This window comes from Mytilus edulis, chromosome 1, assembly GCF_963676685.1.
Source record: "Mytilus edulis chromosome 1, xbMytEdul2.2, whole genome shotgun sequence".
Lineage (NCBI taxonomy): Eukaryota > Metazoa > Mollusca > Bivalvia > Mytilida > Mytilidae > Mytilus > Mytilus edulis.
In genome coordinates this window covers 2,750,526-2,766,124 of record NC_092344.1, presented here as the reverse complement: position 1 = coordinate 2,766,124, position 15,599 = coordinate 2,750,526, and the positions used below count along the sequence as shown (strand labels likewise).

At 34.5% G+C, this 15,599-nt stretch overlaps 1 long non-coding RNA gene across 1 annotated transcript; it reads right to left on the bottom strand.

Annotated features, from left to right (window-relative positions):
* Positions 1-1,063: 1,063 nt before the first annotated feature.
* LOC139521492 (uncharacterized) lies at positions 1,064-7,101 on the bottom strand. Its single transcript, XR_011664037.1, has 2 exons — positions 6,977-7,101; positions 1,064-1,197 (listed from the first exon to the last, which is right to left on the bottom strand). It is a non-coding gene; the product is annotated as an uncharacterized lncRNA (long non-coding RNA).
* Between the last annotated feature and the right edge of the window lie 8,498 nt (positions 7,102-15,599).

Below are 15,599 nucleotides of genomic sequence, written 5' to 3'. Positions count from 1 at the left end.
AGTACACAACTAGAAACTGAAGAAGGCAATGCGAATTTGTGATTCGCACCCAAGATGTATCTGATCATACATTGATGTACTAACATTATTGAATAAAAAAAAATGATTCCTCAAAATTATTTCTTGAGTTTTCTTGTGATGACTTCTGTACATATCTTTCGTCAACGCCAAAGGGTTAACCATCTTCCTCTTATTTCGTCAAGAGAATCGTCAATGATTATGTCATAGTCAAGTTCAATGTTTTTATGGACATACAAAATTACGCCCGTTTTTTTCTACATTAATAGATGCTAAATAATTCTGTTGGAAGATTTTTTTAGTAATAGCAAAACATTGGGCAAGACTTTTGTTTTCAACCCAGGTACGACCAGGATACTTTTAAGGCAAAAATCGGGACCAAAATATTTTCTCCCTAAAATACTAGTCTGTGCCCCCCCCCCCCCCCCCCCCCGAAAATCAAATGGTCCGTACCTTAGATTATTCATCTATCTAGAGTTTACTGACTCGGAATCATTATTCAGCAATGTTATTAATGGCCTGGGGTGTGGGGGTTAAATATGTTTTCGTAGGTAAATGTTATAGCTCAAGCTGTGAAACTTTTTTTATCTTGTGGGTGTAATAGAGTATTGCCTTCTGCTGAGTGGAATTGTGAAATAGGAGTCAATACGTCCTTGTTCCATCATGTGTCGCTTTGAACGCTTTTGTAACGTTCATTTTGATGGGATAACGTCACTTTCTTACATGGCATCAATTGACAATTGATGCTATGGAACGTACGCGCAAGCGCAGACGGCATATGACAGATTTTAAATTCATGTTTTAACGTTGTTTTCTGTCAGTTTTATTAGCATGGAGATAACAATATTGTATTTTAAGCTCCAACGGCATCAAATTGGGATTTGATGGTCGCAAATACCCGTTTACTTTCTCCGCTAACGCGTCGCCAGTAAACTGAATTTGCGACCATCAAATCCCCAATTGATGCCGTCGGAGCTTAAAATACAATACAGTTATCTCCTAATTGTCGCAAACATATCAGGGATATGAAAAAGTCAACGAAATCTAGTCTGATTTATCATTTTACAGTAGTAAATAAAAAAAATAAGTGCAAAAAAGGGACTTACGCCCTCTACGCCCCCCTCATCTGGATCCGACACTGTAAGGTATATGCGTACAAGCATCCAGGTCTTCTACTTTCTAAAATATAAAGCAATATACAAATAGTTTACGCTGCGACCGCCGGATAGAACAAAAATCGTTTCATAATGAACTGTTTATTAGTATGATAAACGAATGTGATACGAAACTCACAGTGACTTGGTTTACAACATAACTTGCAAAACAGACTTTACAGCCAAACATAGTTTAGTACATAAATCAGGACGTTAGTTTGCTCGTTTTAAGGAGGCTCGCGGGTATAAAAATTTCAGCGAAAAATTAAACATTAAAAAGAATGATAAACAAAACTGGTGTTGAAAAATTTGTCATTTCGGGGACTTTTATAGCTGACTTTGCGGTAATGGTTTTGCAATGTTGAATGCCGTACGGTGACCTGTAGTTGTTAACTTCTGTCATTGGGTCTTCTCAATAGCTATGTTTTAGTATATATTTTTAATTTGTAAATTTGAGAATGTTTTAAATGTAAACAGTTTTGAGAAGACTAGCTGATTACTGAAGTTTTCGCAAAAACGTTGTAAATGGATGTTGGATGTGAATATGGTTTTATAGTCTTTCACGTTTTCCTATGAGTTCACAACAAAGAGTTTGCATTTCTTCTTCTTCTCTCAAGCAGTAGAATCCCGAATTCGTAAATGAATGTGTATTGTCCCGCGAAAACTTCAGTATCGGGCAACACCGCTAGTCTTTTCAAAGCTATTTACATTTTAAAACATTCACCAATTTACAATTAAAACTATATACAAATATATACTTCCTTTTCTGGGAAAGACTTGGTTGATAATATGAGGCAGGAATTACCTCTGAGTGGGGACGAAGTCTATGATTTTTTTTTAAATCAGCAATGTTAAAAAGAGAAACGGAAATACCGTAACGTTTCCGATTTTGGTTCTGTTGTTAGGGATTTTAGTTGTGACGTTATTTAAGTTATGACGTCATATTCAATGTAAACAAAGAAACGCTGTCATCAGGTAACGTTTTTTTAATAATAAACATTTTTTTTAAATGAATTTGTATTAGTTCCTTTCTTAGAATACATTTTATTCAAAGTCTCATGTAAACAAGACCGGAAACGTAAGTAGATTTCTGCGCCGATCAGGAAATTCAAAAACGCGACAAAAAAAACTTGAACGATTTTGAGTTCATTAGTACAATGAATGAAAAGTTCGGGAAACTTTCCCGATTTTTTTTTTTTTTTTTTTTTTTTTTTAATTGAATTTTCTACTGTAATAGGGGACTTCGTCCCCATAATATAGGGGGAATCGCTGAAGCATGACCGGGGCGGGACCCTTCTTAGACAGCCAGTGGGCCTCCACCTATGAAAAATTCTGGATCTGCCATTACACCCGTCGCTTTTTCAAAGAATAAAGTTTAATTATTTTTCAATGTCATATCAGAAATTAATCAAAAACTTGTCGGCTTCATATCTAGACTTACATCTAGAAATTGACAATGAGGGTCGGTTGAAAACAAAACTTTACGACAAAAGAGATGATTTCAGCTTTCCAATTGTGAACTTTCCATTTCTAAGTAGCAACATTCCAGCAGCACCTGCATACGGGGTATATATCTCCCAATTGATACGATATTCCCGTGCTTGCATTTCCTATCATGATTTTCTTGATAGAGGGTTGCTGCTCACAAGGAAACTATTAAACCAAGAGTTCCAAATGGTGAAGTTGAAATCATCCCTTCGTAAATTTTACGGGCGCCATCACGAGTTGGTTGACCGTTATGGAATAACCGTTTCACAAATGATATCGGATATGTTCCTTACGTCGTAACTACAATCCCCTTCCCTTTCATGAATGTGACCTACCCAATTAGACTATTTACCGGATTTGTAATCACATAACCAACAAGACGGGTGCCACATGTGGAGCAGGATCTGCTTACCCTTCCGGAGCACCTGAGATCACCCCTAGTTTTTGGTGGGGTTCGTGTTGTTTATTTTTTAGTTTTCCATGTTGTGTCAAGTTTACTATTGTTTTTCTGTTTGTCTTTTTCATTTTTAGCCATGGCGTTGTCAGTTTGTTTTAGATTTATTAGTTTGACTGTCCCTTTGGTATCTTTCGTCCCTCTTTTGTAACACTCCCAAACGTGTCCTTCCCCCAAACGTGTCTGGTTCCCCCAAACGTGTCTGTTCTCCCGAAACGTGTCCGTAATATTCAATATTCCCCAAACGTGTCCAATTTCATAACCCCCTAAACGTGTCCGCTAATTGTTTTTCGCCAAAACGTGCCCACTATTACACGCCAGAACGTCTCACGTCTTTTAGAGCTAATACATGCATGTCCCAAATCAATAAAGTTTACGGCAATTCTATGATGGGGGACACAGTTGAGGAAGTGCTCATTTGTAGTTTGTTCAGTGCCAGTTGTGTATGATTAGCATAAAAAAGTATTGCAAATTTAATCTGCAACATATGAATTGACTTTTGACTGAAATTGATTATTGTCCAGTTGCAAGTATTTCATGCGCATTTTGAGCAAACATACATATAATTCTTGTACTGTTGAATTAATTGTTTACTATGTATTTTGTACTAGTTAGCTCCGTTGATTCCTTTTATATTCATCCAAATATTGCATGTTTTTTTTTCCAGCAGAATTGACTTCCAGGCTACTTTCAACAGTTCTGATAGTTTAAAAACTCTTTTAAAATACCATAAACTAGTTATCAGGTTTTTATACATTTTAGGTTTTGAACATCACTAAAGACACACGAACAAGAGACATACGTCCAGTGCCAAATATTCCATGCATTATTTGAACACTATATGATATCATGTTAGCAATAAAAGCATTTGTCATTTCGGGGCCTTTTATAGCTGACTATGCGGATGGGCTTTGGTCATTATTGAAGGCTGTACGGTCATCTATACTAGTAGCTGTTAATTTATGTGTCATGCATTTGGTCTCTTGTGGAGAGTTGTCTCATTGGCAATCATACCACATCTTCTTTTTTATACTGTTCTTTTATCATACCGAGAATTTAGGATCGGGCCTAAATTTTTACGGTTAATCGGAATTAACACTAGTTTGGATTTTAATCTTAAAAATTTAGAGTTAGTAAAAAACGATTGTTTTATGACTTCAGTTAGAAATGCACAAAGAATGGGACATTCTACCTACACGAGTTATCTAATTTAATATCTACAATTTGATTGAGCATTTACATCCAACATAGCAGACCGAAAGCCCCCACTTTTACTTAGGTTATACTGTCGGTTTAAAAAAAAAGGTACTAAAGTTTATCATATACTTAGCATTTATATGATAGATTTTGCATATGTGTAATGAACGGAAGTACACAAGCCATAGTTTCCCACCCTGGCTGATAACTTATATCAGATGCATCTCGTGCACAAAACCCATAATAGTGCCTCTCGTGCAAGTTACTTCCGGTATTTCTGGAATCGTTTGTTTACTTTTCCATCGTGGCGTCAGATGGTTTTTTTTATTATGACGTCAACGTTTTACGGAAACTTTTGTGAAGTCCATTTATGTCGGACAAATAGCGATAAGGTGTATTGGATTCAGTGGTAAATATTTTTGTACAGAACCAACTGTTCTTGAAAAAAACAGATGTGAACATGGCTAAATCAAATGATATAGATTTTCAAAATGATGATAGTTTATCATGGATTTTGCAGGATTTATGTTACCATAAATGTATATAGGTAGTGATGCTATTGTTGGACAATTATAGTGTATATTATGTTGGATGCATAATTTGACTTCTTTGTAAAGATTTTGACTGTCTAAGTTATTTCATTTTGTTAATTTGCCTTACATAAAACAAATTGTCGGAAGTATATGATAAAGCGATTAATACATGGCCTCGACCAATATCAGCACCTCGACTTCGTCTCGGGATGATACCCGGGCCAATATGGGAAAGGCTATGTATTCACCTCTATATATAGACCAGTCATCAAAGTTTCATGATAACTGCTCAAAGCATTGTCCGAAAATTGGAAAATCACAACTTTTTAATGAATAAAACCCCATAACTCCGAAACGTAAAATCTAAAACTTATAAAAATCGAAAGGGAGCTTATGTCTAGATATAAACAATTCATAAAAGTTTCATAAAATTTGCTGAAAACATTATTGAGATATTGTCCGAAAACTGGAAAATCACCCTATTTTTAATGAATAAAACCCCAAAACTCAGAAACGAAAAATTTAAAATTTATAAAAAATCAAGAGGGAGCTCATATCAATAAATATAAACTATTAGTGTGTTTGAGTTTTTGTCCGAAAACTGGAAAATCCCCCTTTTGAAAAAAAATTTCTTAAAATCTAAAAATTATAAAAAAAAAAAAAAACGAAAGGGAGCTAACGTCAAAAGATATAAACAATTCACCAAAGTTTCATGCGAGTTGGTTCAATCGTTTTTTTGAGATATTGTCCCCAATAATTGTTGACGACGGACCATGGGACAGATGGACGGACGGACAGAAGGAAGGACAGACGGACAACGGTATACCATAATACGTCTCACAAATGGGCGTTTAAAAGCGAATGTAACTGAATTTGTTACAAAAAGAAATTTATGTATTACTGAAAAATTATAACACCAGGGTTTTCGATATCACAAACTAGTCAAAACAATATTAAATTTTATAAATCATCGGTATAAGGAAATAATTCGTAAATATAACTCAACATGTAGACATCTTATACGTTCAGGTATTTCACATCCAATCTTTTATGGTAATATTCTTTACAAAGCACAAAAATGTCAGTATTCACCTCAAAAGCTTACAAAACCTTTAAACAGACTTATTAAGAAGGGATATAGTTACGATACTGTTGTCAGGTCATTAAAGATTGCATATTTTGGCTTTAATATTGATTCACTTATAGGGTCTTTGCATCGAAACTAAACACATTTATTTAAAAAAAACAGTTGTTGGCATGACACGGGTTATGTTCTTCTCATATACTTTATGATAGTATGATACTAAACCCCTAACGGGAGGGATTGTGCCTGATATTCATATGATGAAAACATAATCTTTCAATCAGTTTAATTGAGGTCTGGACAGTAACTGCTAGTAGTCTGTTGTTATTTATGTATTATTGTCATGTTATTTATTTTCTTTTGTTACATCTTCTGACATCGGACTCGGACTTCTCTTGAACTGAATTTTAATGTGCGTATTGTTATGCGTTTATTTTTCTACATTGGCTAGAGGTATAGGGGGAGGGTTGAGATCTCACAAACATGTTTAACCCAGCCGCATTTTTGCGCCTGTCCCAAGTCAGGAGCCTCTGGCCTTTGTTAGTCTTGTATGATTTTTAATATTAGTTTCTTGTGTATAATTCTGAGTTTAGTATGACGTCCATACACCTTATCGCTATTTGTCCGCCATTGCTGGAAATCACACAGGTTCCCGTAAAATTTTGACGTCATAAAACAAAATGTCTGACGCCACAATGGAAAAGTGATTGTTGTTGACGTCAAAAGTTCAAGCGGACGGGTCAGCCGGGAATAGCGATAAGGTGTATTATCACTGTACTAGTATACATATGTTTTAAGGGGCCAGGTGAAGGACACCTACGGGTGCGGGAGTTTCTCGCTACATTGAAGACCCATTGGTAGTCTTCGGCTGTTGTCTGCTCTATGGTCGGGTTGTTGTCGCTTTGACCCATTCCCCATTTCCTTTCTCAATTTTATTGTAGGTGACGCTTATTTTGAAATAGGGGGTCTGTCACGTTCAGTTTAATCTTAAATACTTGATGTGGAAATATTTTAAGTCATGCAAAAGTGTGGTGCCGTGTTTTTTTACCTTTCATGAAATTATAAGTTGCTTCATGCTTCTAGATCTCCCTGGTATCTTCTTAGTTTTGTATACAAATCTTCAAAACACATCTCAACGTCTTGAAACTAACGTAAACAACGTTTGGGCGGAAGTTGACGTCAACAATGGGAATGCAAAAGTACGGGAACATTTATAACGTTACGTTGTGGAAATACTCATCATAGATACCATTGAAATTTAGGTATTTGCGTCAGACGCCGCGTTTCGTCTATTAAAAGACTCATTAGTTATGTTTGAATCAAACAAATTAAAAAGGCCAAATAAAGTACGAAGTTGAAGAACATTGAGGACCAAAAAGTCCTAAAAGTTTTGCCAAAATTCATCTAAGGTTTGTAAACAGTTAATATAAGTTATCTACGTTCATATCCGTAGATATGGATATTTTAACACCCTGAAGTACCCCAGTACACCATGAGGCGTAGCCGAAGGATGTACATGGTACTGGTAGAACCCTACAGGTAGTCAAATATAAGACGTTTTCAATACGGAGACAGAGAAACTGGATTAAGTCAAATTTGGCGCTCAATGTTGTAAGAGCTACGTCATAGACGGTTTGACGTCAACGTGGGTCATTTGCATAGCTAGGCCAGTAGTCCCATTCCTTGAAAATGTGGCAGTCAAGAGACATTTAATGAAATGAGTGTAAATGATCGGCATAATAGGACAAACTCATTAATGAATGAAATATTTAATTACAAACATCATGGATAATCTACAGAATTCAATATTTCACAAGGAGCAATCATGGAACGAAGGAAAACGTGCATGAAGATCCCCGAGATAATGGTTAGCAACGTCCGGGGATATGGGTTAGCAACACCCAGGGGCTATGGGTTTTGTAACGACGTGCGTTAACCAATCAAAATCCTAGATATATACTAAGCCGGGGATAATTTATCATTATGACCATCAATGATAATTCGTTTCATCAGCAGTGGCATCGACACAGTGGTTGTAAATAAACTTATATGCACTTTTACATATTGCTGTAGGCCTATATATAACATATTTATTCATTGTTTATTATTTCGTATATAGACAGGCAGTTGTCTATCTGAATTGTTTTACATTGGTCATTTCGTGGTTAATGTTTACTGTGCGGTATTGGTTTGGCTCGTTGGCCTATTATTGTTACCTTGTATGTCATTCAGTTTTTAAGAGAGTTGTCTAGTTGACAACCATACTACATACCTTCATTTCATATATGTTGTAGATGTTGCTGATCATTTTCGCTATTTTAAGTTTCTGTATAGTTTTCAAGATAATAGGCAAATACGACTTTTATTTCATAAAATTCGTTATTTAACGGCAACTCCTATGAGAAATCGTCTGACAGTTAACATAAACTGAAGATAGATCTTATACTGAAATATTTGCCCGTCAGATTTTTTTTTTTATATCTAATAGTGTTTTTTCAAGATATAAGCCACACAAGTTGGATTTTACCTCCTATGTTCTATTTTAAGCCATGTCGGCCATGACTGTTAACATGCGAAATCATCGGCGAAAAAACGATTTAAAACTAGTTACCCTAATAATTATTGTGGTCTGGGTTGCAATGAGAGCTACAGTTTCAGCGGAATAGACCCATGTAAACGTTAACGACCGACGACGACAGACGACGGACGCCAAGTGGTGGCAACATATCACATGGCCCACAAAGGTGAGCTAAAACGTGTACCCATAAACATGTCCCACAAACAGGAAGCAGGATTCTAACAATCCAACTTTTACCATGGGCCCAACAAAATGTCACACAGAAGCGCTACATGTGACGTCTAGGAAATCTTTAGATCCACAACATTCAAAGGAACAGTAGAGCAAATGTGAATTAAAATATTTAAAAAAAAAAAAAAGACGAAGCCCACACCTCCTGCTTTGTAAAGGCATTTCGTGGATACAATAGCTCGTTTTTGCGAGCCTGTGACATTTATGTCGCGAAAGCGATACAGCTCTCCTAGATTCCGGCGTCGTCAACATTTAGGTTCAGTTTGCGGTTAAAGTTTCATGAGTATTATGAGAGGACAAGGTACGGTAAGGTTTGTTTTTGGCCCCCCTATTTTCTCATTTATCAAATTCTGTTTTGGAAAGCTACTTATTACGTTAAAATATTCCCTTAGGTTTGAAGTTTGTTTGGATGAACTTCAAAACCACTAGTTTTAGCAACTGAATGAGGTGAGCGTGTTCAACTTTCTGTTATTATTGTTCACTTTGTAGGTGTTCCGGACAACGAATTTTTAGTTTTTAAGTACCTGCGCCAACGTGACCCAGGAATTTTTTTTATTCCAATGTCATGAGAACTGTTTTGGCTGTCTTAATCCCCATAATTTTCTCCGGGTCACGAAGGCGCACGCTATTTTAAAAATGCTGAGAAACAATGGCCAAAAATCGTATTTTTTCCTGCTTTTGGCGTTTTTGGTGATCTTTTAACTCCCTAATCTCACCCATCTTCTAAAATTAGTGGTTTTGAAGTTCATTCAAACAAACTTCAAACCTAAGGGAATATTTTAACGTAATAAGTAGCTTTCCAAACCAGAATTTGATAGCGTAGTCCAGGCGGTAAGACATGGACATTTTAAGGAATTAGAAAGGGAAAATGAGCTTAATTAATAACATTTAATAAACATGGTATATAAATTACCAATTTGAAGACATAACAAGTTTAAATTCATAAAAAGTTTGACCTTTGTTACTACACGTTGTCCTGGTTGTGACGTGACGTTGTTGATGAAATACAGTAAAATTTCATAGAGATCTATTTACTTTAACTAAAGTTATTGTCTGCACACCAAATGTGTCTTCGGACGACAAAAAATTTTGCGGTCGTATAAAAATCTTTAGAGGGAATAATTCCAATAATAGAAGTCAACTTATTTTCCGATTTTTTCTTGATGGCCGTATTTGCTATTCCATTTTTCTCCGCATCTTTTATAGTATACAAGATTACAAGATAGAACAACAAATCTAGTTAGAAGTCATCTGACAGTTTTGATATAAATGGACAAAAGGTAGATTTAAACATTCTAATCATTTCTGAACCTTTCAAGTTTTCTCTTTTTCTAATGGTTTTCAAGATACTAATAGAGTAATAAACGAAATTGCATTTTGCACCTATACTATGTTTCGGTTAATTTGCCATGTCAGCCGTGTTGATTTGGGCAGGTCATCAAGACTCATTTACAACTAGATATCACAATGATGATTTTAGCCAAGCTTAGTTAAATTAAGCCCAGAAGTTTGGGGTAGATTTTTGTAAACGGATGATAGACAGTTTTTATTGGCAGAGGAAGCCTGAGTGCCCGGAGAAAACCAGACCATCGATATGAACACTGACCATCCTAGTCAATTAAGATTGTAGTCGAATGCACCCACAAAGGAGCGGTTCGAACACACAATCTTAGTGTTATTATAGTAGGTAGAACTATTTTGACCACTTGGCCATCCAGGCCCGTAAACGGACGACAACGGACACCAGTTGATGAGAAAGCTCATTGGCCTTTCTAGGCCCACTTTAACTAAGCTTGGCTAAAATCAATGAACATAACCCATAAAGATAGTAGTTTTTCGTAAAGGTGGGAAAATTAGTCTTACTGAGACATGGATTTATAATGGTAAACCATTAGATATTGTAGATCATTTTTGTTATCTGGGTGTGTTATTTCATTATAATTGTAAATTTTATATTACTCAAAACCACTGTGCTGAACAAGGCAGGAAAGCTATGTTTAGTATGAGGAAAAAGGCATCTCATAAACAAATTTAATAATACTTTTAGATATTTGGATGACATTTTGGCTCTCAATAATGACGACTTCAGTATGTATGCTAAAGAAATTTATCCTGTTGAACTTACTTTAAATAAAGCTAATACTAACAATGACCACTGCCCTGTCCTCGATCTTGATATCTATATCACTAACGGAAAGCTTAATACTAAAATTTAAGATAAAAAAGATGATTTTTCATTTCCTATCGTTAATTATCCATTTTTATATGGTGACGTTCCATTGTCACCATCTTACGGTGTTCATATATCTCAACTTGTACGATTCGCTCGTGTATGTAACAATGTTTTAGATTTTAACGAGAGAAATTTATGTATTACTGAAAAATTAATACACCAGGGTTTTCGATATCACAAACTAGTCAAAACATTTACTAATTTTTATCATCGGTATAAGGACATCATTCGTAACTTGATATAGCTCAACATGCAGACTTCTTATACGTTCAGGTATTTCACATCCAATTTTTTATGGAAATATTCTTTATAAAGCACAAAAATGTCAGTATTCACCTCAGAAACTAACAAAACCTTTAAATAGACTTATCAAGAAGGGATATAGTTACGATACTGTTGTCAGGTCACTAAAGATTGCTTATTTTGGCGTTAATATTGATTCACTTATAGGGTCTTTGCATCGGAACTAAACACATTTATTAAAAAAAACAGTTGTTGGCATGACACGGGTTATGTTCTTCTCATATATGTTATGATGGTATGATACTAAACCCCTAACGGGAAGGATTGTGCCTGATATTCATATGATGAAATCATAATCTTTCAATCAGTTTAATTGAAGTCTGGAGCTGGCATGTCAGTTAACTGCTAGTAGTCTGTTGTTATTTATGTATTATTGTCATTTTGTTTATTTTCTTTGGTTACATCTTCTGACTTCAGACTCGGACTTCTCTTGAATTGAATTTTAAATGTGCGTATTGTTATGCATTTACTTTTCTACATTGGCTAGAGGTATAGGAAGAGGGTTGAGATCTCATAAACATGTTTAACCCCGCCGCATTTTTGCCCCTGTCCCAAGTCAGGAGACTTTGGCCTTTGTTAGTCTTGTATTTTTTTAATTTTAGTTTCTTGTGTACAATTCGGAAATTAGTATGGCGTTCATTATCACTGAACTAGTATATATTTGTTTAGGGGCCAGCTGAAGGACGCCTCCGGGTGCGGAAATGTCTCGCTACATTGAAGACCTGTTAGTGACCTTCTGCTGTTGTTTTTTCTATGGTCGGGTTGTTGTCTCTTTGACACATTCCCCATTTCCATTCTCAATTTTATTATCTGTATACCTGAACACTGTTACTTCTATAAGTTTATTTGACACTTATGTATGTAGTATTTTAATGTATGGTTGTGAAGTTTGGGGTGTTCATAGAGCACCAAATGTAGAAAAAGTTCATTTGGACTATTGTAAAACATTACTAGGTGTCAAGAGGTCCACTTCTAATGTACTGGTATATTATGAATTAGGAAGATTTCCATTGTTATATGAGCGAAATTTTAAGATGCTCAAATTATGGACTAAAATTCACGATAGTGAAAATTGTATTATAAAGTCTTGTTACAAAGAACTAGTAGCAAATAGCAATAAATGTAAAAACTGGGCAACTTGTATTAAAACAATTTTATATGATCTTGGTATGAATTATTATTGGGACAACCAATGGGTACTTTGTTTGGATAGTTCATTTTTACAATTAACCAAACAACGAATATATGATCAAGCTAAACAAGAGTTGCATTTCACGCTTGAAACATCACCAAAGTGTAGATTATATAAGTATATTGTGTCAAATGTAGAATTACAATTTTATTTACAAAAATGTATTCCTGTAATAGCTCGTAAATGGATAACGAGAATTCGCCTATCCTCACATAATCTATGCATTGAAACTGGTCGTTTTTATGGAATAAGTAGAAATAGTAGAATGTGTATTATATGTGATAACCAGTTGCTTCGCAGGGCGCAGCATTATACGACCGCAGAGGTTGAACCCTGAACGGTTGGGGCAAGTATGGACACAACATTCAAGCTGGATTCAGCTCTAAATTTGGATTGTGATTATATAGTTGACACAGCATAGGTTTCTGACACAGAATGAATGTGGTCTAATGAACTTAAACAAAAATTTTTGCCTTTGAGCAATTCACTATGCTGTTGAATATTAATCCTCTCAAAAAAATGTTTGAAGAAATTTTCTTTTTATTTATGAAATCTGAAATGAAAAAAATTGACCCCCCAATTTTTTTTTCACATCCCCCTTTCCCTTATTTCAAAACTGATCTCAATTCAAATTTCTAATGAAGTTTGCAACAATAACTACTCATTTAAATACATCATAAAATATTAAAATGTAAAAAAAGTGCTTGTTATTACTGAATGGTAAAGATTGTTTTAATCTATCAGTTGGTAGTAAAGTTGAATATACATTGTATATTGTATAAAACAATGATTTAAGTTGATTCAACTACTATTCTGGACAAAGAAAGATAACTCCAATTGAAATCCAATTGGAATTTCTTGCTATTGCACAATATTGTGCAATTAGATATTTCTTGCTATTGTGCAATACTGTGCAATTGAAAATATTTGCTATTGCACAATACTGTGCAATTGAAGATTTCTTGCTATTGCTGAATACTGTGCAATTGAAAATTTCTTGCTATTGCACAATACTTAATATAATAATTTTGGATCCTGATTTGGACCAACTTGAAAACTGGGCCCATAATCAAAAATCTAAGTACATGTTTAGATTCAGCATATCAAAGAGGCCCAAGAATTCAATTTTTGTTAAAATCAAACTTAGTTTAATTTTGGACCCTTTGGACTTTAATGTAGACCAATTTTAAAACGGGACCAACAATTAAGAATCTACATACACAGTTAGATTTGGCATATCAAAGAACCCCAATTATTCAATTTTTGATGAAATCAAACAAAGTTTAATTTTGGACCCCGATTTGGACCAACTTGAAAACTGGGCCAATAATCAAAAATCTAAGTACATTTTTAGATTCAGCATATCAAAGAACCCCAAGGATTCAATTTTTGTTAAAATCAAACTTAGTTTAATTTTAGACCCTTTGGACCTTAATGTAGACCAATTTGAAAACGGGAATAAAAATTAAGAATCTACATACACAGTTAGATTCGGCATATCAAAGAACCCCAATTATTCAATTTTTGATGAAATCAAACAAAGTTTAATTTTGGACCCTTTGGGCCCTTTATTCCTAAACTGTTGGGACCAAAACTCCCAAAATCAATACCAACCTTCCTTTTATGGTCATAAACCTTGTGTTTAAATTTCATACATTTCTATTTACTTATACTAAAGTTATGGTGCGAAAACCAAGAAAAATGCTTATTTGGGTCCCTTTTTGGCCCCTAATTCCTAAACTGTTGGGACCTCAACTCCCAAAATCAATACCAACCTTCCTTTTGTGGTCATAAACATTGTGTTTAAATTTCATTGATTTCTATTTACTTAAACTAAAGTTATTGTGCGAAAACCAAGAATAATGCTTATTTGGGCCCTTTTTTTGGCCCCTAATTCCTAAACTGTTGGAACCAAAACTCCCAAAATCAATCCCAACCTTTCTTTTGTGGTCATAAACTTTGTGTCAAAATTTCATAGATTTCTATTAACTTAAACTAAAGTTATAGTGCGAAAACCAAGAAAATGCTTATTTGCAGACGACGACGCCAACGTGATAGCAATATACGACGAAAATTTTTTCAAATTTTGCGGTCGTATAAAAATGTAGTAGAGGATGAATTTCATTTTATTTTACAATGTACAAATTATAATGATATACGTAAAAAGTTTATCAAGAAATATTATTGGACTAGACCATCAACTTATAAATTAGTACAATTGTTTTCTGTTGAAAACACTAAGGAACTCTGTAATTTAGGAAAGTACTTACTCTATGCATTTAAGTGCCGGAATAATATTTAAGATCTATGTTTATTATATGTAGTCTGAAACTCACAAACTGTATAATATGTAACTGATATTTCTGACGTTTGTTATTTATGTGTATGTTAATGCTACACAACTTGTAAACTGTATATTTATGCATATTATACCGATAAACTGTATTGTTTTAGGTAAATAAAGAATAGAATAGAAAAAAACTATAACAGACCAAGACACGACAAAATGTTAAAAGATTGAAATGGGAAAACCACCAACAGCCTAATGCATGACAAAACTAGCCTAGGTTGGCTAATCGAATTTGTTTTCATACACCTTTGAAACAAATAATACAGCTACTTAAATTCATTAAGGGCACATGACCCAATGAAGACTTATTTGGTCTGGTGGAGAGTGGTCTCATCGGCAGTCATACCACATTCCTTTTATTTTTATCTTTAACATTGCTTACAAAAGAAACAATGAACAGATAACATATGTTAACAGATCATACTCTGCCCAAGAACATACATTTGTAAATATAAGATAATTGTAACATTCTGAGAGACAGTAATAAAGTGTAGGACCAAAAAGTTTCCTGCTATAGTAAATAAACAATATATAGAAAGACCAAGAAGTTTCCTGCTATAGTAAATAAATAATATATAGATTCTGAGAGACAGTAATTAAGTATAGGACCAAGAAGTTTCCTGCTATAGTAAATAAATAATATATAGATTCTGAGAGACAGTAATTAAGTATAGGACCAAGAAGTTTCCTGCTATAGTAAATAAATAATATATAGATTCTGAGAGACAGTAATTAAGTGTAGGACCAAAAAGTTTCCTGCTATAGTAAATAAATAATATATAGA